We start from the raw sequence: 11,240 nt of genomic DNA on the forward strand, positions 1-11,240 counted from the left end.
CCCAAATAGCATGTGTAACTTAGGGAAACTTGAAAGCATGCTGGAAAAAAAAGTGGTATAATGGAGATCATACCAAATGCCCTTATTGGCTTCACAGTAAACACTGTTTGCCAATTTTATAGAAGAAAATACTGCAACATCTTTTTGTATATTTCTTACATATATTTCTTAAGTTTTACTTCATTGTTCCTAACATCAGAGAAAAAAATATATCAGAGGTTTTAGAATATAGGTTCAGTACTCAGTTATCGTATTTGTTCATTGCGTTGTGGTTTATTTTAAAACTAGACACTGTAAATGAAGTTTCTTGGGTTAAACGGGCTGGTTAATTTATTTTTAGTCACAATTCTCCAAATAGGAGAGTAGTCACAACTCTCCAAATAGGTGTAGTTGAAACTGAACAACACATTAATACTAAAATCAGTTTTACATTAGTTTACAAAAATATATGTATATTGTTCTAAAAAGTTTTAGACTAAGTTACTTTCATTTTCAAATCTCTAATTGTGCTAGTTTTGGGTATCTTGACCACTGAGCTATTAAACATAAAAAAATTTGCACCATTCCAACATAATTAGATAGCTGATTATAATAATACAATCACAGCTGCTGAAGCCCAGCACAACTTAAACACTGTCATTTTTTAGTTTCTTAATAAAGAGTACATATCTATTAGGTCATCATAAATTAGTTCCTTGCCATTTGTATCGCTGAATTTTATTTTTATATTTCAAGACTGAATCTACTTTTGCAACAAAAGAAATAGTATATATTCTTTCAGTTAACTACTTGGAAAACAAAGTTATTTCTGTCTTGAATATACATTTTCTTTCTTTCTAGTAATCACAACATTCGTTTTATGATACTTAGATTTTTTTGGTGGAGTGTTGTTACTCCAGCATCAAAACAGGTTTATGGTGTCTCTGCAACTGAAATATCAACTAGAGACAAAGTCAGATTGTGTGAAATTTCCCTACACTTTCTTGGGTAATTCTCAAATTCCATGGAGTACTTCACATTGTAACAACAGATGTGTGCTGTCCATTAGGTACTGCTGTCCCATTTTGTCTAATTGGGCTCAATATTGTAGCTGTCAGATATGCTTCCTCTTATTGTTATCTGATACCATCTACAAGAAGTATCATTCATCATTTCTACATGATAACATAAAATGTGTGTCTTTTCAATACTGGTCCTTTTGAACAAACTAGTTGTTTCTTCTGTATAATGTCTTCCAGCTCTGCTGTCCTGTGGGAAACATAAATCTATTTTCTTTGTGTGAGAGGTTTCCTCTAAGACGTAGAGTACTGGCTAAGAATAGTTCCAACATGTAGTGGATTATTCAGAAGTTGAAATTTTATATATTTTGTTGAAAGGATAATATATATTTATTATAAAGGCAAAAATTCACACAAGCCCAAAGAAGCTCGTGCACATAACACACATACACACAAGACTACTGCTGCTGGTTTGAGTACATGAGACCTAAGGCAATCTGAAATAATGGTTTTAGTTTAGTCATCTGATCTAATGACAGATGCTCACTTGCCTTGTTAATCACTATGATCTGTAAACTCCTCAAGGAACATTCCTATTTGCTATTCTTGGGGTAGACATGGAAAATTACGAAGGTTTAAAAAGAAACAGGCTACTGGGGTTTAGGGTTCCATCTAAATGAGGCAAATTCCAGATAATTTTTGATTTTATGTTAATAAGAAAAATCTATTATTAAGGCTCTTTGCAGTTTTTACAATGTTTTTATTTTTTGCAGAGTATCTTATATCTTTTGATAGTCACCACAAAGTTATGAGTCAAAGAAAGTTGTGATGGTCTCCATGATGAAATTGGGATCTAATGTGGTTAAATAAATGACAACAGGTCACACAGTATTGTATGGCAGAACCAACCAGCAATCAGGCCTCTGACTCCTAAACCAATAATTTTCAAATTATGCCAATGAACATCAATAATTAAAATAAGGAAAAGATTTTCTCTCTTAGGACCTATAATATTCAAATGGGCATCCATGGTCTCTCACTATGGTCTCACTGCCTCATTGATTTGGCTTTTCTCACAAACAGCTGAAGTAGGCTTAGTTCATTCATTTATTCTCTAATTTACTTCATAAATATGTAGATAGACTAAAGGATTGATTATCTGAATAAACAATCAGGGAAATCCATCCATATAAATTTATGAATTTTATTGACTTATAAATGTGACATATTGATTAAAGTGGTCAATTTATTTGTCCATCTAGACAGTCTAAAGCAAAAATATGGATATAAGAGTACTATAATAGAATTGGAGTTTTATATTAAGCTCCTAAATCAGTTGTTACATTTCTACAATAATAAAAATAACTTTTGATTTGTACAGTTATTTCTGTTGCATTGGATATAATAATCACCCTGATGAATATTCAACTTTGAAAATAGAAGCAGCTATAAAAATAATGAGAATGCAAACATGGCAGTACTTTGCCTCTCTTTTTATGGAGAATACGTTATACTGCTGCTGCTTTTGATAAGAAACAGTCTGTTCTATGGTCATGATGTGGCTCTCTGCTACATAAGCAGCTAAGAGCATCCAAATGACATAATGGGAATAAAATTACGGCTCTCAGAGAGTCTGCTCCATCACTAGTCATATCTGAATTGTCCCAATTGAAGAAGTAATATGAGCACTTTTTTTGGTGATTTAAATACATGTGTTTTCTACTCATCTCTAAACAATAATGGTTTCGATTTGTTCCTTAATTCAGTATTTCTTGTACAGTTTTTAGTGGTATATTGACTTACATTAGTAAAAGAAAAGTATGAAAAAAAAAAGAAACTTTTCTTTGCCTGAAAAATACTAGAATATCATAAACAACTGTCTGTATCCAGGCAGGACTATGTAAGCATTTTTGGGAATCAGGAAAACAAAACAAATCAAAGACTTTAACATATGAAAAACAAATCTGGTGCTTCAAAGTAAAATTTGTTTTTATTCCTCAAGCTTTTATATCTCTGCACATATATGCTTAAGAATGTGGAAACCTAAAAGAAAATATGATAGATTTTCAAATATAAAAAATAAGTTATATTATTTGTATAAAATACTCTGAAAAATTGACATTTCCAGCCATGTACTTTTGATTCTAGACTTAAAGGTAAAGGAATGAATTTGCTAAAGCAAGGGCTCTAAATTGATTATACATAACTTAGGAACCAATTATTTAAAAAAATACATTAAAGCAATGAATGTGGTACATACATACACATACTACAATGCCAGCAAAAATAGCCTTGTCAAAGACCATAGTAACAATTTCAAATCTGACAAGTTTGGCCCTGTTAATAGTGGAACAAACTAGGTCAGATTCTTTAATAACTCTAGGCCTAGGTTAATAGGAATGATAATTATAATACCTACATCTTAGAGTTGTTGAGAAGTTTATGTAAAATAAAATAATGGTTACATGATATTCAATAGGTAGAACTGTTTTAAGAAAAATTGCTTATAACTGTCAGTCATCATGCATAAAAGCTGTTAATGATATGTAAACAATGGAAAATTCAACATGTAAATTAACATTTCTGCAAAGAGAACAATTGGAAAAACAAACTTAAGTTTTTTGAGATTTAACCAAAGACTTCCTTGATGCTTGTATTAAAAAGAGAACAGTGACTAAAACTTTTGGCACACTGGGGAACTAACATACCTATTAAAAATCCTTGGAGATTTGTGAAAAGAAAATATTTTCTGCTGTTTTCAATGAGTATATTCCTCACTCTAACAGTTTTAAAAATAACCTGTAAATGTTAAGCAGGAACAGTTTAGTACATTCAGCCATTCAGTCATTTTTCCATTCAACAAATATTTTCAACTGCCTACTATGTGTCAGAAAATGTGCTAGACTCAAGATGAAAAACATATGGTCCCAGCCTCAGGGACATTCTGATGTTCTCACAAAACATTGGCAAGATAAAGTCTCAAAATCTCCTGCTCTTTTATATCCACACCAAGCATCGAATGTTTTACAATAGCCATAGAAGTTATAACTTCTATATTTATTGATTCACTGACCAAATGCTAAAGCTAAACAACCTGGAAAAAAAGAAAAAAAAACTGTTCACTTCTGAGGAGATCATAAGGAGGACCTATTTGGGGACCTAGTTATTATTCTTTCAAATAAAAATTTCTTGAATTTATACTTTAATAAGTCCAAACCTTAGGTAGTCAGAGCAGAAACACCACACTGTGTAATAGCAATTTAAGTAAAATGTGCTAGTCATCTCACACATGCTAAAAGTTAGCTAGCATATTTTGCTGATGTGTTAATTTTTTTTTTTTAATTCCACAAGAAAGTCTTTGTTTAACAAATTTTAAGAAACAGCCAATTTGAAAAATGTTATCTTGCTATTTCTGTCGTTATATTTAAGAAATATTTCCATGGTCTATAATATAAAAACTAATTTTAAGATGATTTTAAAATCATCTTGAAAATTTCCTAAAGTAAATTTGGCTATATATCTAATACTATGTGTTTGACATATCCATAAGATCAAAATTCTCTTAAGTTCTATGATCAGTTGCAAATATAAAAAAAGCAGGGCTTCCCTGGTGGCGCAGTGGTTGGGGGTCCGCCTGCCAATGGGGGAGGCGCGGGTTCGTGCCCCGGTCCGGGAGGATCCCGCGTGCCGCGGAGCGGCTGGGCCCGTGGGCCGTGGACGCTGGGCGTGCGCGTCCGGAGCCTGTGCTCCGCGGCGGGAGAGGCCGCGGCGGTGAGAGGCCCGCGTATCGCAAAAAAAAAAAAAAAAAATGCAATTACTGTTTTGACATCAGATTTTTACTTTTTCTTAGCAGTGCTTCAGTCACTTGAAAGTCCATGGTGTTGAACACCAAAATACATGAAATATTTCTAACTTTTAAAGATGTCCCCCGACCCCAGCCTTTCTGGAATATCTTCATGAGGTCACTGAGGGTAAAACATTAATTTAGAAAAAAGAAATGCTAAAATGTAATTTGACTCATTTTTTTTTTCCTTCTAGAAACTCCTCCAAACAAGGTAAACTTAAAAGGAAAATTATATTTTAAAATATAATAATCATAATAACATTTTCCTATTATATGCATATATATACATATATTTCTGTCCAAATGATTCTCATATATTGTACATGGGAAATTATGAATAGGAGTGTCCATTGCCAAAAGAGGTTATGATTATATATTCCTACATGCTCTAAGGTATTGAATTTAGCATAAACAAAGTTCATAGACCTGAAAACTTGAAAATTACATAATGACTCATATCAAGCAATTTTGAATATGTCGGTTCTATTATGAGTTATCCTAAGGCCACTGAATCTTTACAGATAGTTCTTCCTAAATCTAATATAGAGAGGAAGAACAATATTGCAGATAAGGACCAGGCAAGCTGAACAGGCTGACTTCAAATCCTGATTCTACCATTTACTGGCTTTGTGACCTTCTCTGGGTCAGAATCCCCATCTATATTTGGGGATGACTCTTTATTCCCCTTCAAAAAAGTATCTTCCTCATAGGGGTATCATGAAGATTAAATGAGTTAATACACAAAGAAGCACTTAGAGTAACAACTCAATAAGAATTAACACTTATTTTTTAATGTTCATGGATCCACCACTATAAAAATTACCTTTGGGTTCTAGAAAATAAAATGGGTAAATCTAAAAGAACACTCAGTGCTATGAATGTTTCCTATAAATTTCAAAGCTATGAGTGCTTCCTATAAAAATCACTTATCAAATCATCTCTAGATAGACTTACCTAATGCCAAAGCCCAGAAAAAAAGAGAATAACTTTGAAAAAAAATAAAACCCAAAACTTTCATTAGGCTTTCAAATATTCCCAAATATCTAGACCCAGATATTCCTGTAACTGTGAAATCAAGCCAGGCAGATATTATTTTCACCTTCAGGTGATTATATGACATTAAATGCCAAGCATTTAAATGTTGGGATATGATATTTTTTATCATGCTTTTCAAGAAAGGAATTAAAGTGGTTATTAATTAATCACAAGACTAATTTGAGTCTGGGAATGCCAGAAGAGAAGTTGGCTGGCAGACCCAGCCAGTTCAAAGAGAACAGACTGTGATTACGTTCTCTCGACTTCCTGGTCAAGATCAAACTTTATAACATGTTTTGAAGAGTAAATGAGACTGTTCCATAAGGCCAGCACAAGGAGAAAGAAAGTCATTTCCTTTTTAATTTATTCCAACTGGCATGAGTCTTGGGTCAGTTTCTGAATAATTTTTGTATGTTTAATGAGCAAAAATGCAAGTGGAACTTTTGTTTTCCAACTCATGCAGACATATGTCTTCCAGGTTCTTTACCTTAAAAATAAGTTAGGAGAAGTTGTCTTAAAAGATCCTATTAATATAGGCTCTAGTCACACCTAGTGTCAGAGGGACTTCACATGGAAAAAAATGAAAGAAAATGTCAAAAGCAAGTGTGTTGCATTCAGAATAGCACACGTAGCTATCTTCAGATTTTCCTAAATATAAAGAAATAGGAATCCCTGCTAAACCTCAAGTGATTTCAGGAAAAATATAAATCTTTCTGTCCAAACAGACCAGAATTTAGATAATTCAGAAAATTGTTATAGTGGAGCCAACACTGTTCTAGAATTTTACATTTTGTTATTTAATATATATGTTGAGAGTTTAGCTAAGCTACCCCATGGTATTGTTGCCTCTGCATCCATTTTGTTTTGTTAAGTAGACTATGGGGGTATTAAACTGACACTAGCCCCTCATGAAAGTGCCCCAAATAGCAGTCCGCAGAGTCACAAGCAAATTAAGTTTCTGATAATACTTCCCCAACAGCTCTTTTGATCAACAATCTTTCCCACCTCTCACTGCCTTCTCCGTGTGCTCCCTTTAGATAAGACCCCTGTAGAGCTTACCAAAACCCCACGCTTTTGAATTGAATTAACCAATCTTGCCTTAGCCTGGGAACCCCAAAGCACTTCTCCCAGGAACCCTAATAAAAGCATGTGCTCCAGGGCCTGCCTCTTTCTCTGCCTGCACTCTGTCTTGATCTCTCTATGTAACTTTTTTTAATTTAATTTTTTTAAATGGAAGTATAGTTGATTTACAATGGTGTGTTAGTTTCCGATGTACAGCAAACTGATTCAGTTTTATATATATATATATATATATATATATATACACACACACACATATATATATTATTTTTCAGATTCTTTTCCCTATATATATATATATATATATATATATACACACACACATATATATATATATATATTATTTTTCAGATTCTTTTCCCTTATACATTATTACAAGATATTGCGTATAGTTCCCTGTGCTATACAGTAGGTCACTGTTTACCTATTTTATATATAGTAGTGTGTTCATGTTAATCTCAAGCTCCTAGTTTATCCTTCCCACCCTCTACTTTCCCCTTTTGTAAGCATAAATTTGTTTTCTATGTCTGTTGGTCTATTTCTGTTTTGTATATAAGTTCATTTGTATCATTTTTTTAAGATTTTACATATAAGCTGTATCATATATTTGTCTTTCTCTCTCTAACTTACTTCACTTAGTATGATAATCTCTAGGTCCATCCATATTACTGCAAATGGTATTATTTCATCCTTTTTTATGGCTGAGTAGTATTCCATTTTGTATATATACCACATGTTTATTCATTCAGCTGCCAATGGACATTTAGGTTTCTTCCATGTCTTGGCTGTTATAAATAGTGCTGCAATAGCATATAATCCTGCAGTCCCACTCCTGGGTATATATCTGGAGAAATCCATGTAACTTCTTGAGAGTGCCATGTACTTCCCCCAGGACCTGTGAGTAATAATCTTCTCTAGTTCAACTTTCTTGTGGTCTGTAGTTGAACCATAACTCATCATTCAGTACCCTGTGCTCCACTTAACAAATGTTAATTTAACAAAGATATAACAATATCACAGTAAAAGTTTGGCTATTTAAATATCTTAGATAAAGCATTTTTACATAGAAAATATTAATTTAAAAATATTAACTCATAACTACCATTAGGTCCCAATTATTATAAATCCTTAATCCCTAAATTAAGCACTTCCATGGCTATAGCAGATATTCTAAGTGATCTTATCTGTCCTATTAAAGTAGACCTAGTGAACGAACGTGAATAAAAAATATACCACAGTTAGGGAAAATACTAGGATGATTTTATTGCTACTGTAGGTAAAATTGGTTGAGTGATTTGCTTGGAACTTAGAATTATCTATCAAAGAAGACATCAGAAGCAGAGACCATACTGACTGGATTGACAGCTCAGGGCTACCAAAACAATGGTTTGCAAATTAATTCTCAGGCAGATACGACACAGCCTTTAAGTCAAATATGGGCATCATGCTTACAATTTTTTTCAGTGGGAATTTAAAAATAAAGATCAGTATGTCACAATGAGTGGTCATTGTATCTTTTATATAAGAGTTGAAAGATCCTAAAATCAGCATGGAGGTGAAAATAAACCATCTATAAATCCCCTTTTATAAGACAAACACCAATAGTGCATTAATTTTTGCTGTATTTCATAGATTCATGTCACTACACTCAATATATAATTAAATAATGTTTCTCCGACCGGATTTTAATTTATGGGTTCTAGAGTATACAACCGGGAAAATGCCATATTCTTATGACACCAATATCATTTTAGGTTTGGTTCAAATACTATACACACAAACATACACCCACACCAAATGCAACAAATCTATAGAGCTATCCAATCACTTTAGGTTCGTTTGCTTATTATCACTGTTTTTGAGTAAATTTTGTCATTTTTAAAACGGATATTATGGCAGATTAAAGGTAGCCACAAACTCTTTGACTCTGCTTCCATGAAGAATTGGAGCCTAGGAATCTGTGTGTGTACTGTGACCACTTTGATTGATAACATACAGCACAATGATGCTGTGGGCAGGTGCTGGGTGGGTCTAGATCTTAGGAGGCTAGAAACATCTACCTACTGTTTCTTGGAACATTCTCTTGAGTAACCCTGAGCCACCACACAAGAATCCCGACAACCCTGGGCCTGCCATGCTAACTGGCACGTATAGTCACCCTCCTTGGCAGCCCCTGGCCAACCTCAGCCTTTTAGTCCTCCATACCAAGGCTCCAGATGTGTGAACGAAGACACCTTAGACCTTCCAGATGAGCCTGTCTTCTGCTGAACACCAAGGTGGCCTTAGTCGAAACCACACAGGACAGAATAGCCCAGCTGAGCTCTTCCTGAATTCTTGATCCATAAGATCATAAGATATAATAACTCAAAAACCGGTTCCTAATATCTCCCACTGCTTCATTTAAATCATATTTTCTGTATAAGTGAAGTTAATAAAAACATTCTGTGAATCTCATCTATACATATATCCAAGTCATCTGACTTGGTTTCCTGTGATAGAACAGAATTCCTCCGTGTATATCTTACAATTTTCTGGCAGCTTTGGCTTCCCCTCAATTTCAGAATAATAAAAATATTAAATAATTCTGCAAAAAAAAAAACCCCACCAGAATCAAAGATGGGGCCCTGTTTAAATGTCACCTCTTCAGAGAGGACTTCCCTGACCAACCTGTGTGTACATGCTTTACTGATCTCCTTACTCTGCTTAATTTTCTTGTTACATTTATCACTGCTGACATTACAAATGTCCACCTTCACTTTTGCATATCACTTCCCTGAGTGTACTGTGTTTTGTTTACTGCATAGAACAGTGACTCTCACACAGTGCCTCAATAAATATTTGCTGAAGAATTAAAACTTTGTCTTTAGATATTTTACCTGAAAATTACAAACTTTGTTTTTAGAAATAAAACTATGTCACCCCAATATTTTAAAAGAGAAAGGTATTATGGCATTGTCTAATATAGACATATTCATTTCAATATAGAAATATTCAGTTCTCAAGAAAGACTAATAAAATGCATTTATTAATGTTTTGGTTTTAAGGGATAATTACCTCAAATATTTACTTGATATTCACTTGTATAATCAAAAGCCATTTAAAAATTAACTTGCTTTTGAATGTCATATTAAATCTTATAGCTCTCTGTGGAGTTGATAATCAACCCAAATTTTTTCTTTTTCTTCCCTTGATTTAATTCACATGACAGTAAATTGTATGTGAAATACTAGCTTCCACACTTCATGTGATAATCTGTATAATTCATGATCCTGAGGGTGTCAAGACATTTATTTTAGCACATGTAAGTTTGTAATGGCATTGAAACACTATGTTGATAAAATCAATCATCCTATTTGACAAAGGGTGGAAAAAAAGTCTAGAAGGCCTTTAAGTAAAAGTGAAATTGACTTTAAAATGGCAAAACATACAGTGGCTCCCCATTTGGTTTAAATGAACATGCTATTATCAATCTATTCAAAAAATCTCAGTGTGGTACCATTTCCCTATTAAAGCTTTATGCAGAAGGGGTGGAGCTATTTTGTATGCTTTTCCTTTGTTCTTCCACCACTTTCTCTTTCCCATGTTTACATTACAAGAGGAAAGTTAAGAAAATAAAAGAAGAAGCCAACTGAGAAAGGCCACAGAGAAGATTTGAAGCTTCAGGAGTGGGAGCAAGGAGCACAAATCCTCCAGGCATGTTGCTTGCATGGCTAACAATACATTTCACTTTAAAATTCAGTTAAACTGCATGAGAAGCTACATCATCATTTTCCTGAATTCATCTCTCTTTCCCATGCAACAGATGACTGTTCTTCTCATCAACCACTCTCATAATGGGCAATAAACAACCAACAACCTCAGCAACGTGTATTATTAAGATTCGTCCTTTTTCAGGCCAGCTGTCCCTGCAATTATATTTTACAAATACGATTCTACACAGCTCCTCTCAGTTGAACACAATAATGTAATTTTACTGAATGGCTCTGCAGAAGGCCTAATTATTTCTTGAAGCAGGGCTCCTGATGTTATTTTGCATTTAATTCACGACCACATGCTGAAGGTTATTATCTGTGCAGCAACCAATTGAAATGTTTCCTAAAGTATTTCACATACTTTTTAACCTGTGACTTTAAAAAACAATTGTACTTTGCATCTCAAACATACCTGAAGGACTCAGAGATAATAGAGAATTAAATTATAAAGCTTATATACATTGAATTAAATCCATTCTTAATTCAAAAATATGTACTGATTCTAGTGTTATTGAAAGTACACTTTGGTCA

Source organism: Stenella coeruleoalba (assembly GCF_951394435.1).
Source record: "Stenella coeruleoalba genome assembly, chromosome: 5".
Lineage (NCBI taxonomy): Eukaryota > Metazoa > Chordata > Mammalia > Artiodactyla > Delphinidae > Stenella > Stenella coeruleoalba.